This window comes from Microcebus murinus, chromosome 4 (assembly GCF_040939455.1).
Source record: "Microcebus murinus isolate Inina chromosome 4, M.murinus_Inina_mat1.0, whole genome shotgun sequence".
NCBI lineage: Eukaryota > Metazoa > Chordata > Mammalia > Primates > Cheirogaleidae > Microcebus > Microcebus murinus.
The window spans coordinates 47483170-47507412 of record NC_134107.1 but is presented as its reverse complement, the minus strand read 5'-3'; the positions used below and the strand labels follow the sequence as shown (position 1 = coordinate 47507412).

Below are 24243 nucleotides of genomic sequence, written 5' to 3'. Positions count from 1 at the left end.
CCTAACGTGCCTAAGAGAGATGGTGGGATGAAAGATTTGCACAAAGATCACCTTTCTTTCAGCAAAATCTGTGACTTCAGTATGTGGTCTTAAGTAAGGCAGCAGAAAGTTAATTTTGGCCTGTAACACAAAGGAGCCTACAGATCTCCAAAGGGTGAGTAGACATTGGTGTTGTTTACTCAACATTTATACTGTGTCTTCCTCTTTTCTAACAGAACCCCACGTCTGCCCTTGTGATTCACCCAGCCTCCCTCAGCCTTGTGCTTCCCTAAGCCAATCGCTGTACTCATCAGTGAATGGTGTAGAAATGAATAGGTTGCCTCATGCAGTTCTGGTCAGTGGGACATAAAGGCAAGTCTGCCCAGGGACTTCCAGGAAAGGTTTGCCTGTTCATGAAAAGAGATACATAGAAAGAGATGTTAGATAAAGCTAATATTAACGATGAGAATGGCAGAACAGAAAAATGGAAAGAACCTGGATTCATGGTGACATTGCTTAGCCAACCTACACTCTCACCTGGACTTATTATGTGAGATAATAAATGTTTCTTATAATTAAAGCCATTTTCTTAGGTTTTTCTGTTACTTGTCACCAAAGCATCTCAACTGATAGAAGTGGGGAGCAGCACCCCTCACAACCCCTCCATGTGTGTACACAAGTCCGAGTGTGAGCATCTGGAAGGAATATTACAGCAGCAAGGGAGTCCAAATAAAGAGATCTATACCTCTTTGGGACAATATATTAATGAACTTTATAAATTGGTGGCACAGGGAATGAGGGGTTTCAGCTTTATATTTCAATCATGTCTAGACAAAACATGTAGGTTCCCAGACAAAAAATAAATTAGTACTACTTTAATCCAATATTCACTAAATATTTGTTCAATATTTATTCAATGTGAATGAGAATATCTGATTTTCTTTTAATTAAAATTGTAGACCACTCTGTTTGTGTCTGAAATAAGAGATTTGTCATACATGTTGACTATAATATAAAATTTTAACTTATTTGGAATTGTTTTTGCATAGCAAAGTGTTAGTTTCTAGTTCTCATTCATATTAAAGTTAAAGGTAACTTATATGGGCATAGTTATTATGGGTCCAAAATACGTATAAAATTACACTTTCAACTTGTACAAGGTGTTGAAATACAAATGGGTCAATGGTGCTGCCTAAATTGGCAGGGATAGGACTTGTGTTGGAAGCAGACATGAGGGGAGTAATTGACAGGTCAATGGTATGATACTAGAGTAAAGATCCTCATACTACAGCTAAGAATTTTAGGGATTCTTCCTGTTCCTAAACTAGGTTCTAGCATCCTGGATGCCTAGCTACATGGCTATCCCTGGGTCTTGTGAAATTGACACTTGAAACCTGCAAAAGCTGCTGTTCTTCCACCTCAAAACACGAGGCTACCTGCACTATTGCCTGGGAACCTCTAGATATGGCCTGAAGAAGATGTCGACCCTGACAGACTAGTCTCTTGGGTTGTTGGCAACTCTAGGGGAATGAAGGCTCAATAAAAATAGAACAAGGTATTCTTCTTGAGCAGATAATCCTGTCTAGATGCTCCCTTTGGGGAAAATCAGATTGTCATGGGCTTTGGAATCTGATTTTAACAGATTTTTAGATGCCTTAAGGAGCAAAAATGAACACTGCTACCCTACACCCCATGAACTTGAGCAGGTAACTTGTCCAAGGCCACACATCTAGTAAATGGAAGAGTGGGAATTAAAATCCCAGTTGTCTAACTCCCAACACTTGTACACAGAACCATTTTGCTAAATGAGACTTCTATCAAAGTTCATGCCAAGTAATTTCAAGCATGGGAAAATATTGTGAAGGGCTTGCTGTCAGAAGAAGATAATGAAGCCAATGCCTACCCCCACACTTCATCATTCCCCACATTTCACTTTTGCTCAAAATTTAGTCAATCCTTTTATTCTCCATCTGAGCATCTGTTGGTTCTTCACTATAGATACATGACTTCATGATTCACACCCAGCATAGCACACATAGGTGAGTAGGTCCTAGCTCAGGTTCAATGAAACCACCCATGAGGGCACATCTATTATTTAGATCCCTCCCATTAGACGAAGAGGATTCAGTAGGATGGAGGAGCCTATGAACTGCTAAACTTTCATTTAAGAGGGTATCTCAGTTACTATGATGGAGATGATTTCCCAGAACTAGACACATGGGCAAAACTGTCTTGGACAATGAAAAGTCTGGGCTATCACCAAGCTATTTGGGAGTAGCAAGGAAAGTTATCCTATTTATTACCACCTCTCTGGGACATTTGTTTGAGAGAAAAGAGTGGACCTTGTTTTATATTCTCTTCTTTGACCTGGTACATACACTAGGCAGAGAGCCAGGTTTTCCAGGTCACTTTAGACCTTCAAAGAAAGGTATGAAAGAATGATAGCTATAGAAACTTGTTTTTATATATGTATATATGTAATTATCTTGTAATTTTGTAATCTACAAAATGCTTGAAATTTGGCCTTTTTTTTGGCCTTTTTTTTTTTTAATCTTAGAGCAGCGATATCTGGATAGGTACTAAAAATGGCTGTTGATGCAATGAATGAGGTGGTGATAAAATTTAAATATCAATAAATAAACTTGGTGGATAAGACAAGAGGCTGTAGATATTGATCTAAAGTTCACAGAAATAGAGAAAGACAGAATCTAGTCTGCATCGAGTGTTAGTTGCATTTGTACTAAAAGCAGGGACAAAGATGGGGAGTGTTTCTCATGGATTAGGTGTGGGCTCAGCAGAAGTGAGCCAGCCTAGAGCCATTTCAGATTTTACCCAAGAGTTCTGCTGAGAAAGGTGAAGTGACCCCAACAGAGGGTAGGTTTACCTAATTTCTACTGCTATGGGAGGAAACATAAGTGACCAGTTGAAGGTAAATGTTTCACCCACAGGACAGGCCGTTCAATGTGGGGGCTTCCAAAGTAGCCATGAAAGCATCCATGAGAAGAATAGTCAGCTTTGTTCAAACGAACATCAGCCAGAAAGAGTTGGTTTTAAACATTTGCCACAGCCAGAGGTAACCAATGCCAGATTACATCAGTGCCAGTCAGGTAAGACATTTCCTGCCTCTTCTTATTCCTCTCCCTGTTTTAACCCCAGAGGATCCGGAGGCAGCCTGATGGTAAGGAAGGAGGAGTAGAAGCACCAGGTAGGGAAATAGAGAGGAAGATAATGCTTTGTCAAGGGGAGAAACTTTAACGTTAAGTGAAATTTGGAATTTTGACTCTTATACTTAAATTATTGAACATTTTAATTAACAAAAAAAGTCAATTCATGTGACTAGATGCAATCAGAAGACTTCATTCTCTAGGCATGACCTGCTCTGGCTTTCTCTCATGGGAAGGACTAGTTCTTCAGAATGGGCAGGGAGGATGAAAACAAAAGTTGTGTTTGATTGTACCCTTCAAATCTTCTGACTCAAAGTGCCTAAGTGCATGTCACAGTGTTTTGTGTTGTATGTTCCTGTTATTTGCAAGGGATCTAATATCATACAAAATATTCCGTGCATGGATTAAACATCAAATATATGTAAAAATAGATTTCCTAAAGTAATGTCATATTTCAAATTCTAGCTCTCTCATCTTACTGGAAAGGACATTTAGTAGTCAGGAGAAATATATTTTAACATTGGGAACAGTTTACTAAGAATGATTTCCAGAGGATTTCACAGGAGATCAAACAGGAGATGCTAAGTTTCTCAAGAGAAAGTTAAGCTTAGCCTTCTTTTGCTTGTAGAGGAATCAAGCCACAAGCTGTACCCCTGTCAGCAGAGCTATGGAACTAAAACAGTTCTTTGCATTTGAATTCCTGGACTATTTCTCGATATTGATTTCTAGTTCATAATTTTATGGGTCTGATTTCTCTATCACTACTTATCTGCATTTTGTACAAATACTTTAAATTTGCTTCTTTAATTTATAATTAAACAGTCAACCAGGTTAAATGCAATAAGAATTTAATTGAGGCTAAATATTTGCTGCCTTTAGCATGCCTAATAATTTTATCTCTGTCTTAATATCTTGCTTATTTCTTTATTTGAGACAGGATCTCACTATGTTGCCCAGGCTGGTCTTGAACTCCTAGAGTCAGGTGATCCTCCTGCCTCAGCCTCCCAAGTAGCTGAGACTACAGGTGCATGCCACCATACCTGGTTTCCATTTTTGTCCTACTTGTTTTTTTGGAGATACGAAGGTTTCTTTTATCTTTTTATTTCAGCATATTATGGGGTTACCAATGTTTAGGTTACATACATTGCCTTTGGCAGACCTGAGTCAGAGCTTCAAGCATGTCCACCCCCCAGACGGTGCTCACCACACCCATTAGGTGTGTCTATACCCGACCCTTCTCCCCCAACATCTGCCCATTTTTGTCCCACTTAAATGATTATAAGTATTAATATTAGTGTTTTATTTTTCTGCATTCCACTCATTTTTATAAAATAGCTTTGAACAAAATGTTCGAACTAGTGTATAAACCAACAATGCTTTACAGATAATCCAGACAAAACAGAACCAGTGACTGATGATGACATCGTGAAAACTTTATTAATCAGCAAATGATTGAGAATCCCAATTTAGGTAAAGAAAAGTTGGGTTAAGGGGTATTAAAGGACAGTGTCAGGGTCTCGTTTGTTTGTCACTAGTATCTAAAATCATGTAGCTCAAAAATGTTTATTTAAGGATTAATTCTTTCCCTAGAAAATAGGGAGTAGAGATTTGTAAGTAGGACAAATTTTGATTTAAGATGAGTACTTTATCATTGTAATTCAACTTCCTTGACTGTTATATTCAGGGTCTTTAATGTCTCTAGTTTCAGGCCTCTCCAGGTCCCCGATGCAAGGATGAAAATATTTAGGGCACATACAAATTTGGCCTACTTCTTGTAATACATTAGAGGTTACATGAGAGAATAGGTAATCAGAAGTTATTCTTCCCTTCAAATCACCTCTTCTGAAGACACTCAGTGAGAGATTTTAGAGGTAACAATTTAATAGTTTAAAAACTTTAAAAATCCAAGATAAATAAGCACAGGACTATAGGACCAAATCTTATCAAAACTACTCATGTATTCACTAGTTGAATGTTTCTAATTCCTGTGTGTCAAAAGCCTTCATCATGAAAATAGAGCTATAATAAGAAATGGCAAAATTTAAAAGCTTAGATAGAGGCTAAGAACTTTCTGTTGAGTTCTAATTCTGCCACTTATTAGCTGTATAATCTTGGGAAAGTTAGTTGATATACCCCAGTTTTATCCTAGGTAAAAAGGGATATAATGGTACCTTCTTCCCATGGGAGTTCAGGACCAATTATGAGCCAGAAAAGGAAAAGATTGATAGCAATCACAATATCATCCACTAAACTGCTAAACGTTAGATTTGAGAACTGGGCTTAGACGTGTGGCAACAATAGGCTGGCTAACAAATCAGTTGGTGTTGGACCTGCTGGTCTCCCCATTCAGGAGCCTGCCCATGTAAAATGTGTGGTGTGTAGGAATAGCATGGAATACATGCTCTCTTTGGATCCCAATTTAAAATGAAGGAAGAAAGGTCTGAAATAAGCATTTTAAAAATGCTTCGCCTAAAGTCATCAATAAGAAAAGTCACTGCCCTTTCCCTGGGGAGGAGTGAAAAGGGTTGGGAGAAAGTAGACAGGAATATTACATTAGTGAAGCTCCCTAAGGAAAGAAACATTGGAGTAGAGGGAAAGTTTTATCACCTAACATTTCCAGACTCTTGTTCTCTTATTCTACTGGGCTTGACCTTTTAGCCTATATTCTATCAGGCTGTGGCTATCCTCTTGTGGGGTAAAGATCAGTGCAGACTATGAAGAAAGTCGTATTCTCATTTTCATAAGGCTGTTCTCTCAGCATTAATTGTGCTACTCTGTGGGTCTTCCTGGTATTGTCTAGTGTTGCTTCTGTACCCAGAATGCCCTGAAATAGGCCAGATGAATACATTACATAAATTAACTTGGAGATATATTGTGCCCAAGGCTGAAAATCAGTTTCCCATCCCAGATTTTGTCTAGTCAAGTTGTCCAATGACATGGTATGTTAGTTCAGGTCCACTGAGAAGCAGTTGCCAAGAAGAGATTAGACAGGTAAGAGATTTATTGGAGGAGGGAGCAGGTAGAGGCAGAGAGAGCCTTCAAAGCATAGCGCAAGTCTGACTTCTGTGCAATAAGAGAGGGAAGGGAGGAGAACTGGATGGGAAGAATCTTAGACTCCAGTGCAGTTTTTAGAAAGGTTAAATCTGGCTGACCGGGAGTCCTTGAGCCAAATTTGCTTGTTGGAGAATTTCTGTCTCCCTGGAAAGGGCCTGCTTTAGTACCCTAGCTGTCTTCCATCATTGGCTAGGAGAAGCTGGCTGAAGTGTCCTCAGTGTGAACATGGTGATGAGTCCAAAGGGTGGGAGTCCATTATGCTCCCCAGAGCAGGAGGGCTGAGCAGTACATTTTCATGGCTGCAACATGGGTATAGCCCACCAGAGTTCCACAATGGCATATTTAATAGAGTGACAGTATAAAGATACTCCAATAATAATATATAACAATAAGATGCTTCACATCTGAATATAGACTTCTCCCCATGATCAAATACCAGGGAGAAATTATAGTAAAAAAAATCAGAACCCCTTGCAAGCTAAGTCCAAATAAGTTAAAGTCCAAAGAGATTAAAGTTCTAAATCAAATTCTCTTGACTTGATGAGTTAAAGTTTTAAAAAATTAAAGTCTAGAATTTGTCTCCCCCTGTTTCTTATTCTACTCGGTCTTAGCCAAGAGAGGGGAGATGTGAGATTGGGTCCCCTCAGCAGCACAGCTCTTGGAATGGATATGGCTCTTTCAAGAACTAGAACTTGTCTCTATGATCCTTACTTTACAAAATAATTCCTAGAACCTACTAAATTATAAGAGTTCTACCTAGTCACTATACAATTTAGAAAGCAAGCTAAGCCCTGGATCATAATGTAGTCACCACAGGAAAATTATGTTTCCAGATCACATTGTTTGGTGAGGCCAAAGACCGTTTCAAAGGTATTTGCGTAAAGGTAGGTAAATGGAGATAATCTGGGCTTTAGTCTCACAGGATTCATTCATTCATATTGCAAATAATTAATGAATACCTACTGTGTGCCAGGAGATATTCTAGCAATGAATAAAATAGACACAAGTCCTTGCCCTCACGGAGCAAAACTGCATTCTATTTGGGAAGACATTTTTAATGTTTATTTATTCATTTAGAGACAGGGCCTCACTCTTTCACCACTCTGTCACCTCACTCAGGTTGGAGTGCACTGGCCTGATCATAGCTCACTGTGACCTCCAACTCCTGGGTTCAAGCAATCCTTCCACCTCAGCCTCTTGAGTAGCTAGGACTACAGGTACATGCCACCACACCTGGATAATTTTTTATTTTTTATTTTTTTGTAGAGACAAGGTCACTCTGTGTTTCCCAGGCTGTTCTTGAACTCCTGGCCTCAAGTGATCCTCCTGCCTCAGCCTCCCAAAGTGCTGGGATTATAGGTATGAACCACTGCACCAGGCTGATATTTTAAAAATAAGATAGTTAAATACACAACATATCAGTGACATGATAAAGAGAAAAAAATAAATAAAAGAAAGGAGTTATGAAATGTTGAGATAGGATTAGAATTTTATCTAGGATAGCCAGGGGAGGCAATTTTGAATAAAATCCTAGAGGATGGTAAAAAGCAAGCCATGTTTATATCTGAGGAGTGATCATTTTAGGGTAGAGGAAATAGCAAATGCAAAAGCAGGAGACAGGAGATTCTTGGAGTGTTTAAGAAACAGCAAGGAAGCCTGTGTGGCTGGAGTACAAAGTGAGCAAGGTGGAGAGTGAATAGATGAGATCTGGAAGACACAGAGGGACATACCATGTAGCATTCACTCTAATGAGATGAGAAGCCCGTGGAGGGTACAGAGCAGAGTATTGACTTGAATTAACAAGATCACCCAATACTCTGCTGAGAAGCAACTCTAAGGGGCAAAGTGCAGCAGCAGGAGGATCATTTAGGAAGCTGCTGCAACAAGAGATGATTGTGGCCTGGACCAAGGTGATAGTGGGGGTTGACAAATGACTGGGTTTGTATATAGTTTGATGGTAGTACCTTCCTATTTTCTGGAGTTGGGAAAGTTTGAGCTTAAACTCAACTGGGAGAAATCACCCATCAAGAAGTTAATCGCTTACTTCCAATATAGGAGGAAGAGCCAACTCTGCATACTGTTTCCTTCCTCAGAGAGTGACATTTGTGACAGTTTTAGCTGCTAAAAAATTTTTAAATAGGCTGGGCACAGTGGCTCATGCCTGTAACCCTAGCTCTCTGGGAGGCCAAGGCGGGCGGATTGCTCAAGGTCAGGAGTTCGAAACCAACCTGAGCAAGAGCAAGACCCCGTCTCTACTATAAATAGAAAGAAATTAATTGGCCAACTAATATACTATAGAAAAAATTAGCCGGGCATGATGGTGCATGCCTGTAGTCCCAGCTTCTCGGAAGGCTGAGGCAGAAGGATTGCTTGAGCCCAGGAGTTTGAGGTTGCTGTGAGCTAGGCTGACGCCATGGCACTCACTCTAGCCTGGGCAACAAAGTGAGACTCTGTCTCAAAAAAAAAAAAAAAGTTTTTTAAAATAAATCTTCACATGATGACAGCCCCAATCAATAGTTTTTACTCAAATTGCCTTTTCTTCCTAACATATTCAAAACAGCTTCATTTCTATTTTCCCATTGAGTCTCATGTTTCTGAGACCCCAAGCAGAAAAGAGTGGTGCTGTGTGGGGACATAGTCTCCATGATGTCTTATGAACAGGCACCCCAATCCTGTGCCACAGGGGCTGTTGCTGTTGCCTTTTGCTGTGGCCTAAGATACCTGCCTCCTGCTTCCTACAATGTAATTGTCCTCAGCAGAGGCCTGTATTAAAGCTGGTTTTGAAACCTGTGCCCCTATGGGCCAAGTAAGTTCCTACATCTATGTCATGTGCTACTCAATACCTTGTCTTTTCTTCCCTTTGAATGCCACGAGCCTTGAGAGCATTTCTTTCCGCCACATTTATTTTCTGCAGTAAGGGGTTAGGCATTTAGTATTATATTTCCCTCCTCTGTTCCGTGACTATTTTTCAGAAAGGCTCATCTGAGTTTAAAACAATTCAACCGGTAATTTAGGTTGATCCCTGTCTTTCAGTACCTATGGTAAGGCTAGTATTGTTGGCTGGATTTGAGCATCTTCTTTCTTTCATTTTATTACACATTTTTCTTTTATTTTTGTTTTCTGACCTAGACATACATTTTTCTTACATACTCGTCTAGCTTTTGTTATATGAGATTTCCCATAGTGAGACATAAGAAATCTATGCATTCTGTGTTTACCAAAATCAAAGAAATTGTCACCTTCACCTTTCTGAGTTGCATAATATTCCTAGGAGACAGTCACATAGTGAGTCAACATCCAACTCAGGTCTGGGCTTGACTTGTCCTTGTTTTTTCCCAGCCGTGCTGAGCCAGGGCCTTTACTGCTCTGCTATGCCTTACTGAGAGCAGACCAGAAACACATGCTCCTTGCGGGCTAGAATATCTGAAAGACAATGAAGAAGGGCAAATGGACATGAATTATAATTCATCTTCATCATATGCCCTGTTCTTCATCCGCAAATCATCAAAATCTCTCCTTTCCTGGTAATTAATAAGTAGAGTGGTAGACACAGGCTAGGAGTGTTACTCTAATGGATGTTCCCTCATATGGAAGGAAATATCAGGAGTGAGGAATAAGCATTTCCCATGAAAGTATGTAAAATACTTGGCACAGTACCTAAAATGAGGTTAGTACTCAATAAATGTTGACAATTACATAGCAAATGAATTGAAAACTTGAGAGGAAAATTATTTTCCAGTTGTTTATATGTATGGCTAAAGTGGAAAAGTATAAATAGTAGAGATAGGGCAACCAAGAAAATTCTACAATATTAGATATTTTTTCTCAATTTTTTAGAGTAAAACTCTGTGCCTTAAATTATCCTTTTTATTTTTTTAAATTTTTATTTATTTATTTTTATTTCAGAATATTGCTGGAGTACAAACAGTTTGGTTACATATATTGTCTTTGCACCACCTGAGTCAGAGCTACAAGCGTGCCCAATGCTCAGACATCATGCACCATACCCATTAGATGTGAGTTTAGCCGTCCTCTCCTGTCCCCTCACCTGCTTGACACCCGATGAATATTACTACCATATGTGCACATAAGTTGTGATCAACTAATAGCAATTTAATGGTGAGTGCATGTGGTGTTTGTTTTTCCATTCTTGTGATACTGCACTTAGAAGAATGGGCTCCAGTGCCATCCAGGATAATACAATGGGTAGTTCACCATTTTTTTGTGACTGAGTAGAACTCCATGGTATACATCTGCCACATTTTATTAATCCACTCATGTATTGATGGGCACTTGGGTTATTTTTACATCTTTGCAATTGTGAATTGTGCTGCTATAAACATTCAAATGCAGCTGTCTTTTTGACAAACTGACTTTTTTTCCTTTGGGTAAATACCTAGTAGTGGGATTGCTGGATCAATGGTAGTTCTACTTTTAGTTCTTTGAGGTGTCTCCATACTGCTTTCCAGAGGTTGTACTAGTTTGCAGCCCTACCAGCAGTGTATGAGTGTTCCTATCTCTGGCATCCAGGGCAATATTTGTTTTGTGACTTTTTGATAAAAGCCATTCTCAAGGAAGTTAAGTGATCTCATTGTGGTTTTGATTTGCATTTCCCTGATGATTAGAGATATGGAACATTTTTTTCATATATTTATTGGCCATTAGTCTATCTTCTTTTGAAAAGTTTCTATTCATGTCCTTTGCCTTTTAATAGGGTTGTTTGATTTTTTCTTGCTGATTTTCCTGAGTTCTATATAGATTCTAGTTACCAGCTCTTTATCAGATGTATAGCATGCAAATATTTTCTCCCATTCTGTAGGTTAGTCTATTTGCTCTACGGATAGTTTCCATGGCTGTGCAGAAGCTTTTTAATTTGATCAGGTCTCATTTATTTATTTTTGTTGTTGCTGTCTTAAATTGTCCTTTTAGTAACTGTCTAGTCTATGAATATGTCCTGTCTCAGACATGGAATCAGCCTCTATACAAATCAACATGATTAGGTCGAGTGTAAAATTTTTTTTCTTGTATCTCAGGACCACAGAATTGGATTAATCCTAACCTTTACTTATGACACAGTCTCTTCACTGGTTTGTTCCTTCGTTTCTTCCTTCCTCCCTCCCTCTTTCCTTGCTGCTTCTCTCTTTAACAGCCTCCTCTCTCTCTCTCTCTGTCTCTCTCTCTGTCTGTCTCTCTCTCTCTGTGTCTCTCTCTCTTTTTCTCTCTGTCTCCCTCCCCTCTACCCACCTCCTGCCTTCTTCCTAATTTGGTTCCTCTTCTAGGGAGTCTTACAACATCAATCCCTTATTTTGAGTGGAATAGAACTTTAGGATTTCCCAGCCCCCACTTCCCTTCTTCTCCCAGGCATTTGTCTTTATTTGTTGTGCTGAGTTTGGAGTTTGAATAAATGAGGAAAATGACAGATTTGCCACATCTGGAGGAAAAACCTGCCTTTCTTTTGGTTTTCCCCAGAATTTTAAGTGCATCCCTAAAGCTCAAAGGAAACTTTGCCCTGTTTGCCAACTCCAGGGAGTCTGGGTTAAGTTAGGGGGAATGTAACAAAACCTGACGATAGACAAGTTGATGTGGTTTCAAGTTTTATTATGAAACTTATGTGTAGTTCTGCTTTTCACCCAGTTGTGTCATAGGAAAACAATCAAAACATTCATTTCAGTTTTTGCTAACCATCTGTTCAGAATAACCCAAATACATTATTATTATTTAAATATTCTGTATTATAACTCACAATTTTTCATAATATGTTAAAATTATATTATGTATTGATTCATAAGACAGTTTTAAACTATTTCCTTATTTTCCTTCAACTTTAAGTATGATCAATTATGCATATACATATATATTCTGTATATAATATACCAATATAAAATATAGACATTAAAAATAAACAAAATATTGACTTTATTTTTATTATATAAGCAGTTTATTAAAAAATTGGATAATACAAAAAATTAAAAAGACAGAAAAATCATGTATGGGGCAATTTCTTAATTCATTCTGCTGGCAACTGTTACCGTACTGGGTGTTGAGAAAAATACATAGATGACTAGAACAGAGACTAGTCCAGTTTTCTTTAGACCTAGGAGAGAGACATGTATTTTAAATATTCAACAAAAGTTTAAAGTTGACAAACTTGACAAAGCATTTTCAGTATTCCTGTATCTTCCTCTTACCTTTAACTCAGTCATTTGGGGGTAGGCTCTGTTTACCCAGAGATTATATGGCATTTGGATGCCTGAGAGTTATCATGATTTAACTTGTGGTCCAGTTTTCTTTAGACCACATATACCTACAGTTCCTTCCTTAGAAAGGTTCCTTCCTTCGAAAGGCAGGAGTTAGGAACACATCTTTCTACTTGTTACATGGGATGAAAGGGTTGGGCAGATGAGGGATAAAGGTGCAGTGTAGATGGTGCCAACTGAAGATAAAGAAACTACATTAAGATGGAGGTAGGGAAAGAACATGGTAAATGCAGTGTGTTAATGACTCACTCCAAATTTCACAAGATGGGCAACCACCAAAGCAGAACATTTTTTTCTAAAGTTATTTTGAATAAAATTTTGAAAAGAGAATTTTAACAAAATAAAGTCACTCAATAATTTTATAATTTTTAATAAGTATGTTAAGTCTCATATTGATCACATTAAAAGTTAGGAGTCAAAAATCAATTGGAGGCCGGGCGCTGTGGCTCACGCCTGTAATCCTAGCTCTTGGGAGGCCGAGGCGGGCGGATTGCTCAAGGTCAGGAGTTCAAAACCAGCCTGAGCAAGAGTGAGACCCCGTCTCTACTATAAATAGAAAGAAATTAATTGGCCAACTGATATATATATTAAAAATTAGCCGGGCACGGTGGCGCATGCCTGTAGTCCCAGCTACTTGGGAGGCTGAGGCAGCAGGATCACTCGAGCCCAGGAGTCTGAGGTTGCTGTGAGCTAGGCTGACGCCACGGCACTCACTCTAGCCTGGGCAACAAAGCGAGACTCTGTCTCAAAAAAAAAAAAAAAAAAAAAAAAAATCAATTGGTTCTTACTTGTGCTTCATTATGTGCTGTTAGTGGCAGACTTCCATTTGTTTCAGTTAATCAGAACTATATTGTAAGATTCAAAATAATTATGCTAGCAACTACACAAAAGAAGTAAAGTTGTAAAATCCTATACCTTTGATCATTTAACACAGCAAGGAACTAGAAGAAAAAGTATTTTAGTTCTTAATAAATAAGGTGATTGAGGCAGCTGGACACAAAGGAGAAACTGGCAGTTGTGTAAATAATTCTGCCTTTTCCACTGAGGAAGCAAAACTAGATAGCTTCTAATTCTCTTTTGATTATGTTTTTACACACTTATATATGTATATGAAATTCATAACAAAGTCAACATTACTTTAATATAATCCATTGCTTTAATTTATCCATCTGCCTACCCATTTATCCATTCATCCAGTAAATATTTATCATGTACCTAGTTTGAGGAAAAGAACTTTGCTGGTCACAGTGTTGTCAAATTCCTTAGCTGAAGAACAATTAATTGTATGTTGCTGGGATAAGGGTTTATATAATAAAATGTAGGTGCTATGGGAAATTTGGATTTTATTTACAAAATAAATGAGTTTAAATTTAAAGAGGAAATAGCACTTAGTATCAAAAATTGAGGATTGCCTGTTTCTTAAAGAACACTCCCAAACTATCATGCAATTCTGTGTTATGAGTTTCTATTCTAACAAACAAATGAAAATGCTTTCCCATGATAAGCAGCATCAGCAGCAGATTTACTTCTGACTGTTATAGTGGTTTAGTTCATTACATGATGAGTCACATTTTTTCCTTTGTTAGTTACAAAGGTTGAGAAAAGTCTGGTGAATATATTTTACATAGGCTACAAAAAAATTAGGTTATTAAGTATCAAATGTCCGATTTCTTTAGATACTAAGTTTGACAGTTGATATCTCTGACATTTTACTTTGACACTTCTTGTTTTATTTTTGTTGTGAAGGTACATCCTCATTCGTTCAAACACATGGTTTGGCTTATGATTATCTTTCAAAAAATTTTTAGAGCAATTATTGTGAAACCATGGATAAGTGAAAAATTTGAGTTATTTTTGAATATGAGTTCTGTCACGGAACCAATGCAGTGCAGACAACTCGAAATATCAATGAAGTGTCTAGGAATGATGTGGTTAATGGATGCACAATATGTTGATGGTTTGAGAAGTTCCTGTTCTGGTGATTTTAATCTTGACCATGAGCCACGTGAGAGCAAGGTGGATAATGATGAGCTGAAAGCTGTAGTGGAAGCCAATCCATTTCAACCTACGTGTGAATTAGCAGCAAGGTTTGACATTACTATTCCAACAATATTGGACCATTTGAAACAAATGGGCAAGATAAAGAAGCTGGATAGATGGATACCACATGAATTAAATGAACATCAGAAGAGAAATCTCGAGGCTTGCCTTTGTTTGCTGTCATGGCATAAGGCGAACCATTTCTACACCATATTGTTATGTGTGATGAAAAATGGATTCCTTTTGACAATTGTAAGCATTAGGCACAATAGTTGGATAAAGATGAAGGGCCGACACAGACTAAAACTGAATATTCATCAGAAAAAATTAAGAGCTAATGGTATATGTTTGCTGGTCCAATACTGGTATTATCTACGATAGCTTCATGAAACCTGGTCAGTCGATTACAGCAGATGTCTCCTGCAACCAACTGGATGAAATGATGAGGATGCTTATGATTAAGCAGCTGAGATTGGTCAACAGAGGCAGGCCATCCTCTTGCAAGACAATGCTGGACTACATGTTGCACAAACAATGCTGCTCAAACTACAGAGGCTGGACTTGGAAACTCTGTCATCCACCATATTCACCACACCTTGCACCAACTGTGTACTACTTCTTCCAGGCTTTGGACCACTTCTTGCAAGGAAAAATATTCAATTCTCAATAAGTTGTGGAAAACACCTTTTGTAATTTTTTTCATTGCCACTCACTCTCCAGGCTTCTTTACTGCTAGCATAAACAAGCTACCATTAAGATGGCAAAACAGTGTTGATAGTTTAGATGCATACTTTGGTTAATTATAGTGCTTCTTGTTTGAAATATAATAAACTACATTTTTGATTCAAAATTGGACATTTAATATTTAATGACCTAAAAATTGTTTTTCTCTAAACTGTATATCTGGCTCCTAGGTCTCTCTCCAGAGTCCTGGCCATCTATTATTCATTGTTAAGTAGACATTTCTTAGTTAAAGCTCCATAGACATAATAAACTCAGTATGTATAAAGCTGAAATCTATGTAGTCTCCCATAAACCTAGTCTTCTTTAATTTTCTCCCCTAATTAGTAGTGCAACCATCTACCTAGTATTTCAAACTAGAAATTGAATACTTATCTAAAGCCTGCCTTTTGACATTCCTCAGAGTTATTAGGTCATCAGGTTCTGTTAATTAAATCTTCAGAAAAGGCCTAGAGTCTTCACTTCATCATTACTGCCACTGCTTTAGTGCCACTCACCTTTATCTTGCCTGGACTATTGCAAGGCCTCCGAAATGATATTCATGCTTCTGATCTCTCAGTACTCTAGTCCACCCTTTATTACAGTCATTGGAGTTATCTTTTTCTAACTTTCTAATTCTCTCTCTGAAAGTCCCTGAATGGATCCTCATTAACTGTAAGATTGAGTACAATCATTTTAGCATGGCATTTATGAACCTTTTAAATCTGGTCCTAACTTTTCTTTTCAAACCCATCTCACCACAAGTATCATGTGCATCTGCCAAATGTGATTGCTTGTCTAAATATACCATGCATGCTCTTTTTTATATCCATGAACTATTGAATATGCTATCCCTTTGCCTGGAATGCCATTGTTCACTTCTCTACTTTGTAAATCCTTGCTTATCCTTCAGTACCTATTTCAAATATTACCTCCTCTAAAAGGTCTTCTTTGAAGTCCTCAGGAAGAATTAGTTCCTTTGCTTTCTGTGCTGTGCTTTCTTTGTTGGGCCCTTGCGGTCCCCTCTCCCCCATTTTCTCCTTGCCCTGTGTCCTCAGAGTCTGACCTCTTTGGGCAACATTAACCAGGTTTCCTTGCCTTTTGACTTTCTGGTAGATTTGAACAATGGGAGGCCCTGGAAGAAGATCAGAGGACAGAAGAGTAAGAATGTAGTAATATTTCCCTAGCTTTCTCTCTTCCAGGCCTTGAATTGGCAGGGGCTTCATTAACCTGCTGAAACAGAGTTTCTTTTGGGTAGCCCTCTTCTATAGCTTGCTTTCTGGATTTTGGTAATAGTTCCTTCACTTTGTCTCTTTAGGCCTAGGGGTGAAAACAGATTCTCAGTGTTGATACTTCATTATCCCTAACTCTGACTATACCTTTGTGAGTAAATTATTTCTCTCTGGCTGTTCCACTCCATGGTACCATTTAGATATCTCTTTAACAGTACTTAACACACTGTATTCCAATTATTTTTGTCTACCTGTGTGTTTTCCCCCATTAAAATCTTTAAGGGCAGATCTGAATCTAGAGAATCATTGTGACTAGGTAGGAAAGAGCCTTCCTTTCCTTGGGGGTTTTTGCAAAGACCGGGGTAGTACGTACGTGTAGAGGCTAGAACAAGGAGAAATCTCTGGAATGTGCAGTTAACCTGAGGGACATGAGTGTAATCTTTGAGAATCAAGTAAGCTGCCTGCCTGCCTTACTCACAGAGATCAGAGGAGTCACCCTCCATGTAGCTTGGGCTAAAGTCTGAGATACTTGGTCTAGGATTTGGCATCTATCGGAGTCTTCCAAATTTCAACCAGTAAGGAGCCAAGAACTGTAAATAAAAGGACAATGACTCTGAGAGCTGTGTAAGATTTTTGAAACTTCCATGACTGTTGTAGGTGAAAATTGGAGGATCCCAATGAATAGCACTTTTCTTTCTTGCCTGAGTTTTCAACAAATTGAGAAATAAAAGATCAAGACAGACAAAGGCTAAAATAATAATGATAATAGTAATGATAGCTCAAACTTCTAGAAAACTTATTTTGTAACAGGCACTGTTCTAGGTGCTTTATTATATGTATTAACTCACTTCATCTTCACAACAACTCCATGAACAGATACTATTAGTGCTATTTCGTAGGTGGAAAAATTGAAGCACAAGGAGATTAAGTAACTTGTCCAGAGTCTCACAAGTATTATTAAGTGGCAATCCCAGGGTATGAACCAGTTTGGCTCCAGAGTCTATGCACCTAAACCACTGCATTATACTGCCTCTTGAGAAATAACATTTACTATATTACAGATAAAACTGATGTTGAAGAATGTGCTTTGTATCTATGAAAAAGAGGGATTCCTAATGGTGAACCTCCAGTCACAGACAGTGCTGGGCTTCTGCAGGCTTCCTTACATGGGGCCTGTCTCTGGAAAACAAAGGACATGAAACAGCAGAACAGAAGATATCTTCTTTGTAGGCTGACTACTGAGGCATGTAGGGAGGGAGGGGGAGATAGAAAAGGAAAGAGAGGGAGAGAGAAAGAATGAACAAGGGGTTTGTGTTACATGCCCACTTTTTTTCATACTCATCAATCAGATTAAGAGGGTAATTATTCCTCCCCTGAGAAGGAAAGAGTTGAGGGGTGGAGGAAGGTTTGGATTCCACTAGTGGAATCCCCTCTATCTGGAAGGAAACATCAGGAATTGGGAAGAGAGATTTCCTTCAAGGTAGCATCACTGTATTTGTTACTTTTTTTATTTCTCAGTATCAATGCCACATTGTAATGTAATTATTTGCTTGTCTGTTTCTGCCTCCTCATTCCTTCCTCACTGTGCAATTCTTTTTTTTTTTTAATTTTTTTTTTATTTTGGCATATTATGGGGGTGCAATTCTTAATAGTATAAATCTTTTTCTATTAATCTCTGTGTCTCCAGTGACTGGCACATGGTAAGCACTCAGTAATTGCTTGTTAAATAAAAGAATGAATAAGTAGATATTTCTCTCTTATTCCCAGAAAATACAGAAGTAAGAATATACCACACACTAAGATTAATTGTTAGTTCATAAGTAGATTAGCTGCTTCAGAACTTCAGCTACTTGGCTTGAGTTCAGAGATTCAGCTACTTGGTTTGAGTTCATCTTCAGCTTCTTCATTGCCTGACTTTTTTTCAATTTTTTTTTTTTTAATATTAGGGCTTAACAAGTAAGCTGGACAAGCTGAAAGCTTCTTACTGTTACTGCTGCATGACTAATGGCTTTTCTGAAACTGGAATCAGAAAAGGTGTAAGGAACAACATAGCCTGACAACTTGGCACAGACATCGAGTGTAGCAGACATGGGCTTTGGTGTCAACATGGTTTTGAAAACTCATTTGCAACTTACTAGCTATGTGACATTGAGCATAAGCTTGTAGCACAGGAACTATGTCCTAGTAGTTTTTAAGCAATTCTCTTCTGTGAGGACGTCATCTGCTTTTCAGAAAGATCCCCATTTGGCTGCTTTTATGGAATTACTCCTGTTCTAGCCCATGACCTCCTTTTCCATTTTTGAAATCTGCCTGCTTTATCTTCTAGACATCAGATTCTGTTGTCTGATTGCATGTGACTATTGAAAAATGTGATTATTCTTCTTACTTCTTTAATTTATCCTGTTTTTCTAGTTTGTGATTATATCTCAATTAACTATTTCCTTAGTTACTGATTGACTTAATGGAATCCAGCTTCATTGACATAATTTGTGAACTTTGGCTACTACTAACATCTATTTGAACCACAGTAGCTTGTCAAATTGCCCTGATATTTTTATTGCCTCTTCCAGAACCACTGAAGCTTACAATGAATGGTCACTTCAAAATGCGTCAGTTATTTTAGCCTCTCAGTAGAGTTATCCAAATGTGACAAGTGTTTCCTTGACCAATCAAGCCTGTATGTTTTGTACCTGGTAACACATATTTCTGGGAATGCTATATGGAATTATCTAAATTCTAAGTGTCTAAAGAAATGGTTATTTATAAACCAGGACACAAAAAGAGTATTTGAGAAAGACCTCAGCAAGGCCCAGTTTCCAAAACTGGACTGTCACTATATTATGGGACAACTTCTTGTCAACTTGCTTCCATTTATTATTCCTTCCCTGCTCCTCCTACTCCAGTGATCCAAGTTCATTCTTGTTTTCACAGACTGTTGATTCACAAATTCAGAAATGATTCCCTAAAGGTTAGTAAGTAATAAGCAACAGTGACATTTGCTCACATGTATATAGGATTTCATGGTTTATAAAGTGTGCTTGAATTCATTCTCTCAATGGATTTGAGTTCTAGAACAGAAGATTTCAGACACATATATCTTTAAACTACTAGAGTAATGATTCTCTAATTGGTATTTTTGACATGCTGGTGTGTTTCTGCTTCCAGGCCATTGCTCATTCATTAATTCATTCCATTAACTAACATTTATTGAATACCCCTCTGCAGTAAGCACTGTGCTAGAAATTCTAGCACAGGAAAAAGGATAAATATGACATGCCCCTTACATGTAAGCCAGGGAGTAAGACTTAACATTAACTAAGAAAAATATGATGTTAAAATACTGTAATGTAGATTTATACTGTATAAAGAGCTAAAAGAATACAACACGAAGAGAGTTAATTCTGACCTTAGTTCTCGGGTGGCTCAGGCTTCAAAGCAGAGGTAATTATAAAGAAAAGCAAGCGAGCAAGCAAGCAAACAAAAGCTTGAAGCAAAGTAAAATTAATTTAAATTCATTTAAGTTTTTTTTTTAATCATATAATAGGTTAATTTTTTTCTTTGAGTGTGTGGGGACAGTATGACAGGAGGAATAGTTGTGAAATCTAATAAACAAGATAGGGTGTCACAACTTCAAAGCACCCTCCTCCCCTAGAAGTTTAAACACTGGATTACTTGGACCTTGTTACATGTAATTTCTAGGCAATGAGTACTGGGAGAAATTTGTGTCAAATAAGTGGAATTAAAGTGTTTTAATAGCAATTAATTATTTTTACCATAATAATCATAATAAGGTAACGACATGGCATCAGAATCTAGACGAGTATTTCCCATTTCATAAATATGGGCATTCTAAGTTTTATATTTGAAAGATATTGTGAAAACACTTTTAATTCTCATGTACCTAATAGTAAAGACAACAATGATTTGCTTTCTACTTGGTTATAAACATCCTGTGTGTATGTGTGTGTTTTAAGAGGTATTTTTAGCATTATATTATAACATACCAAAAAGTTCTACTTGAGTTCTTTTTAAAAAAGCAACTACAACAGAAGAAGAACAAACAGGATTTCCTCTATAACTAATATTGACTTAACTTTATAGGGTCCCCAGCCTGAACTCCTCTGTTTATTCATGAAATAGATCCAGGCTATTGGTCCATTTGGATTTACTTCCAACCTTCACAGTTCAGACTGTACAGCCAGTTTAACTCTTGGCCTCTCAGGTGACTTGACTTACAGGGGTTATAGAAAAGGCCACAGTAGTGCTGGGGTGTTGCAAAAGAAACCCATGCCCCAGCCCATTGCCCAATAGACTAGAGTCCCTTAGCAAAAGAAAGTTTCCACTAATTTTTAATTGGGAGTTAACCCTGGTTTAGTCTTTGTCTCAAACCATCTGGATGTGAAAAGTGCTAATAAGCAACTGAGTCTCTGGGGGAATAAATTCAATCTGGTGATTCTGTTCTGGAAAGCTCTGTAAAGACAGAGACACTGGCAATAAAGCAACAAAGCAATTTCCTAAATTGTAGGCCATCTAAGCCTCATTCTGAGATGGCATATTGATAACAGAATGGGCATGGAGACCCGTCACAGAGGCTCAGCTTTTTTTGTAGTTGAAGGAAGCCATGTTTAGATCTTATCCAACAACCCCCTTCCTAGCTTTCTTAAAAGTAGCAAATGTGGATTCCTTCTTAGAGACCTTGGAATTATTTTATAGCTCTCACTCTGACAATTGTTGGGAAAGTTTTATGAAACTTGGCAGTTTCCTGAGAGTTATCCGGATCATTTTAAACTTGACCACTAAGGTAATACCAGAGGATAGCAGCTTTGAGTCCTCTCAAATAACAGCATTATACAAGAAAAACTATACTTTTCCTAATGAAGAGTAGGGATGTGTGTGTATCCTGTTATTTTATTTTTTTAGAGACAGGATCTTGCTCTCTCTTCCAGGCTAGAGTACAGTGGCTTGATCATAGCTCACTGCAACCTTGAACTCCTGGGCTCAAGCAATCCTTCTGCCTGAGTAGCTGAGACTACAGCTTCTCAGTAGAGACGGGGTCTTGCTATTGCCCAGGGTGGTCTCAAACTCCTGGCCTCAAGCAATACTCACACCTCGGCCTTCCAAAGTATTAGGGTCACAGGCATGAGCCACCATGCCCAGGCTGTGTCCTGTTATTATACTTTTCATTGTCCTATACTGACTCTTACATTGACCTATGTCAGAGATAAAAAGTATGAATGTATTTTTTATTTATTTATCTCATATAGAAACAGACATTTAGGTAATAGAAAACATAATTTTTGTGAGATGGCTAATGGGCACAATTGCATTCATTCATTTTATTTCAAGATCATGTTTCATGTTATTATTCGTCAGAAGCATTTGTCAAGAATTTTAACTGCCAGATTTAATGACATTATCTTAAATATAGCAATGCTAGCAATGAATTGGCACATGGTAGCCAACTTTTTCCCCCATTAGGTTAAATGTCTGTTTTTGTAATTATTTCTTTCCAGCTTTACAATCAGTTTTATTTTGAGTTTTCCTTGGAAACCTCATACCCTCAGGAAAAATATTCCAGGTTCTTTCACTTGAAAGGGCCATATATATCTCTCACACTTCATTTAAATCTCTGCTCAAGGAGTTAGCTTAATGTCACATCTCTCTATCATTATCTGATGGCTCTCTGTAAACTGGAAAAATAAAATTAATAAGATTTACTGAGTGCTTTCTGTATGCTACACACCATTGTAAACACTTTCCATTTAGTAACTCATTTAATCCTCATAATAACCCTGTGAGCCAGGATCAGGTCATCAGTGATTGCCTAGTGCTCAGAATCAGTAATGAAGGTTTGGGTCACACTACAAGGTAAGTTACCAAGACTTGCCAAGGTGACAGTTGAGAGTTGAGGGAAATTAGTATGGGTAACACCAGTTACAGTCCCGAGCCCATCTGCAGCAATGGGGGCTCTGATTCATCTCCCTAACTTCCTTCTTCTAAGTTTCCTCTCAGGAGGAGAGGTCCATAGGAACCAGGGAGGATCTGCTCCCTACATCTGCTTAGAGAGGCAGATCTGTCGAGAGCAAGGGGTGGACTGTGGCAACCATGCAAATGTGTTGCTCAAATCTTCTGTGATGGGGAGCATAATTGACTCCTGGACCCTTGCCTTTATCCTTCTGGATCTACCCCTTTTTCTGCACTGAGACAACACTTCCTCTGGGCTTTTCCTAGTCAATGACAATGGGGATACAAATGTAGGCCTATTCCTATGAGATGAGGGACTCCATTTACAAATGATTTTGGCTTGGCTTGAGGGTGCCACATTGACCTTATTTAAACTTTCTTAGAATTGTGCTATAGTCTAAGACTCTTTCTACCCAATCCTCTTTTCCTCCTCTTTCACTAGTGTTAGAACTACCTGACAGTCTGAAGGCTTTCCTCATTTTCTCTGGCTATCTTCCCTTTATCTTTCACAGGCATTCTCCCTCTTTTGTGTCTCAATCTGTCTTGGCATCTGCTTCTCAGAGGGCACAGACTGACACAATACCACCAGGGAAATGACAATACCACCAGGGAAATGACAATGCCACCAGGGAAATGAGACCTTAGCTAACAAGAAAATGGTAAGGTACAAAGAAGATAGACTTAGAATCTACCTGCCTGTACCGGATCTCTAGAAATTTCTTACATAATGTTGACTGTTTTCTACAAATTGTTGTTTGTGAATACCAGTTCAAAAACTCTTTTATTTTGCTAAAAAGGAAGTGCTAGCAAAAGAAAAGAAAATGAAAGTAAAGGAATCACTTCCTCTATCTTTAACTGCTCTTTCACTTTTTTTTCTCCTACTAACTGTTTTTACTATTACTTAAGCTGTGCCGTATGGCAGTCTACAAATTTATATCACTTGGCATTTGAGCAAAACCATTTCCACTAGTAGAAAACCAATCAAAAGTGTGTTCACTGAAGGACCAAAAGCATAATCTTAATTTATCTAAATGGGATCATTTTGTTACTGCCCAGACAATTGTTTGAGAAAAGAACTGGATATTAGGAATCCTGTACAGTATTCTGATATCATCTTTGCTATTAATGTTTGGACACACCTCTTAAATTCCTGAAACCATATCTTACTTAACTAGAGAACAGGGTAAAAGTATTTACTCCTAGAGCTAAAGAAAGGCATGTCCTCTGATGGGCCTTCTATATAATAATCATACTTCATGATGTGTGTGTGTGTGTGTGTGCATGCATGTATGTGCACATGTGTGTGTGATATAGGAAAAATAAGCTTAAGATTTGGGATCAGGAGACCTGAACTCTGCTCTACAACTTGTAAGAAACCTGGGCAAGTCCTATTGCCTTATTGAGGTTACCTCATAAGCTGTTGCAAAGTTCAAGTGCAACAGAGCATGTGAAAAGGCTTTACAAATTATAAAATACCATATAGATATGAATTTTTATGATAGGAATGGTAATTATGGATCTTCTTTGGGACAGCTCCTGATATATGACAGATGTATATAGCTTAAGAGAAGCAGGAAGTTAATTTAGCTCATTGGGTTAGTCTGATAGTGCTGCCATAACAAAATACCACAGGCTGGGTGGCTTAAACAACAGAAATTTATTTTCTCACAGTTCTGGGGGCTGGAAGTCCAAGATCAAAGTGCTAGCGGGGTTGGTTTCTCCTAAAGCCTCTCTCCTTAGCTTTTGGATGGCTGCCTTCTCTCTGTGCCTCAAAAGGCCTTTTTTCCATCCCTAAGACATCCCTGGTGTCTCTTCCTTCTCTCTCTCTTTTTT

At 38.1% G+C, this 24243-nt stretch overlaps 1 long non-coding RNA gene across 1 annotated transcript in view; it reads right to left on the bottom strand.

The window, feature by feature from the left end:
• Nucleotides 1–24243, bottom strand: part of LOC105879996 (uncharacterized) — a 53358-nt gene that overhangs the window by 17786 nt on the left and 11329 nt on the right. Inside the window, exon 2 of the long non-coding RNA XR_001157971.2 lies at nt 9443–9620. This is a non-coding gene — a long non-coding RNA (uncharacterized LOC105879996). The remainder of the gene's footprint in view (nt 1–9442; nt 9621–24243) is intronic.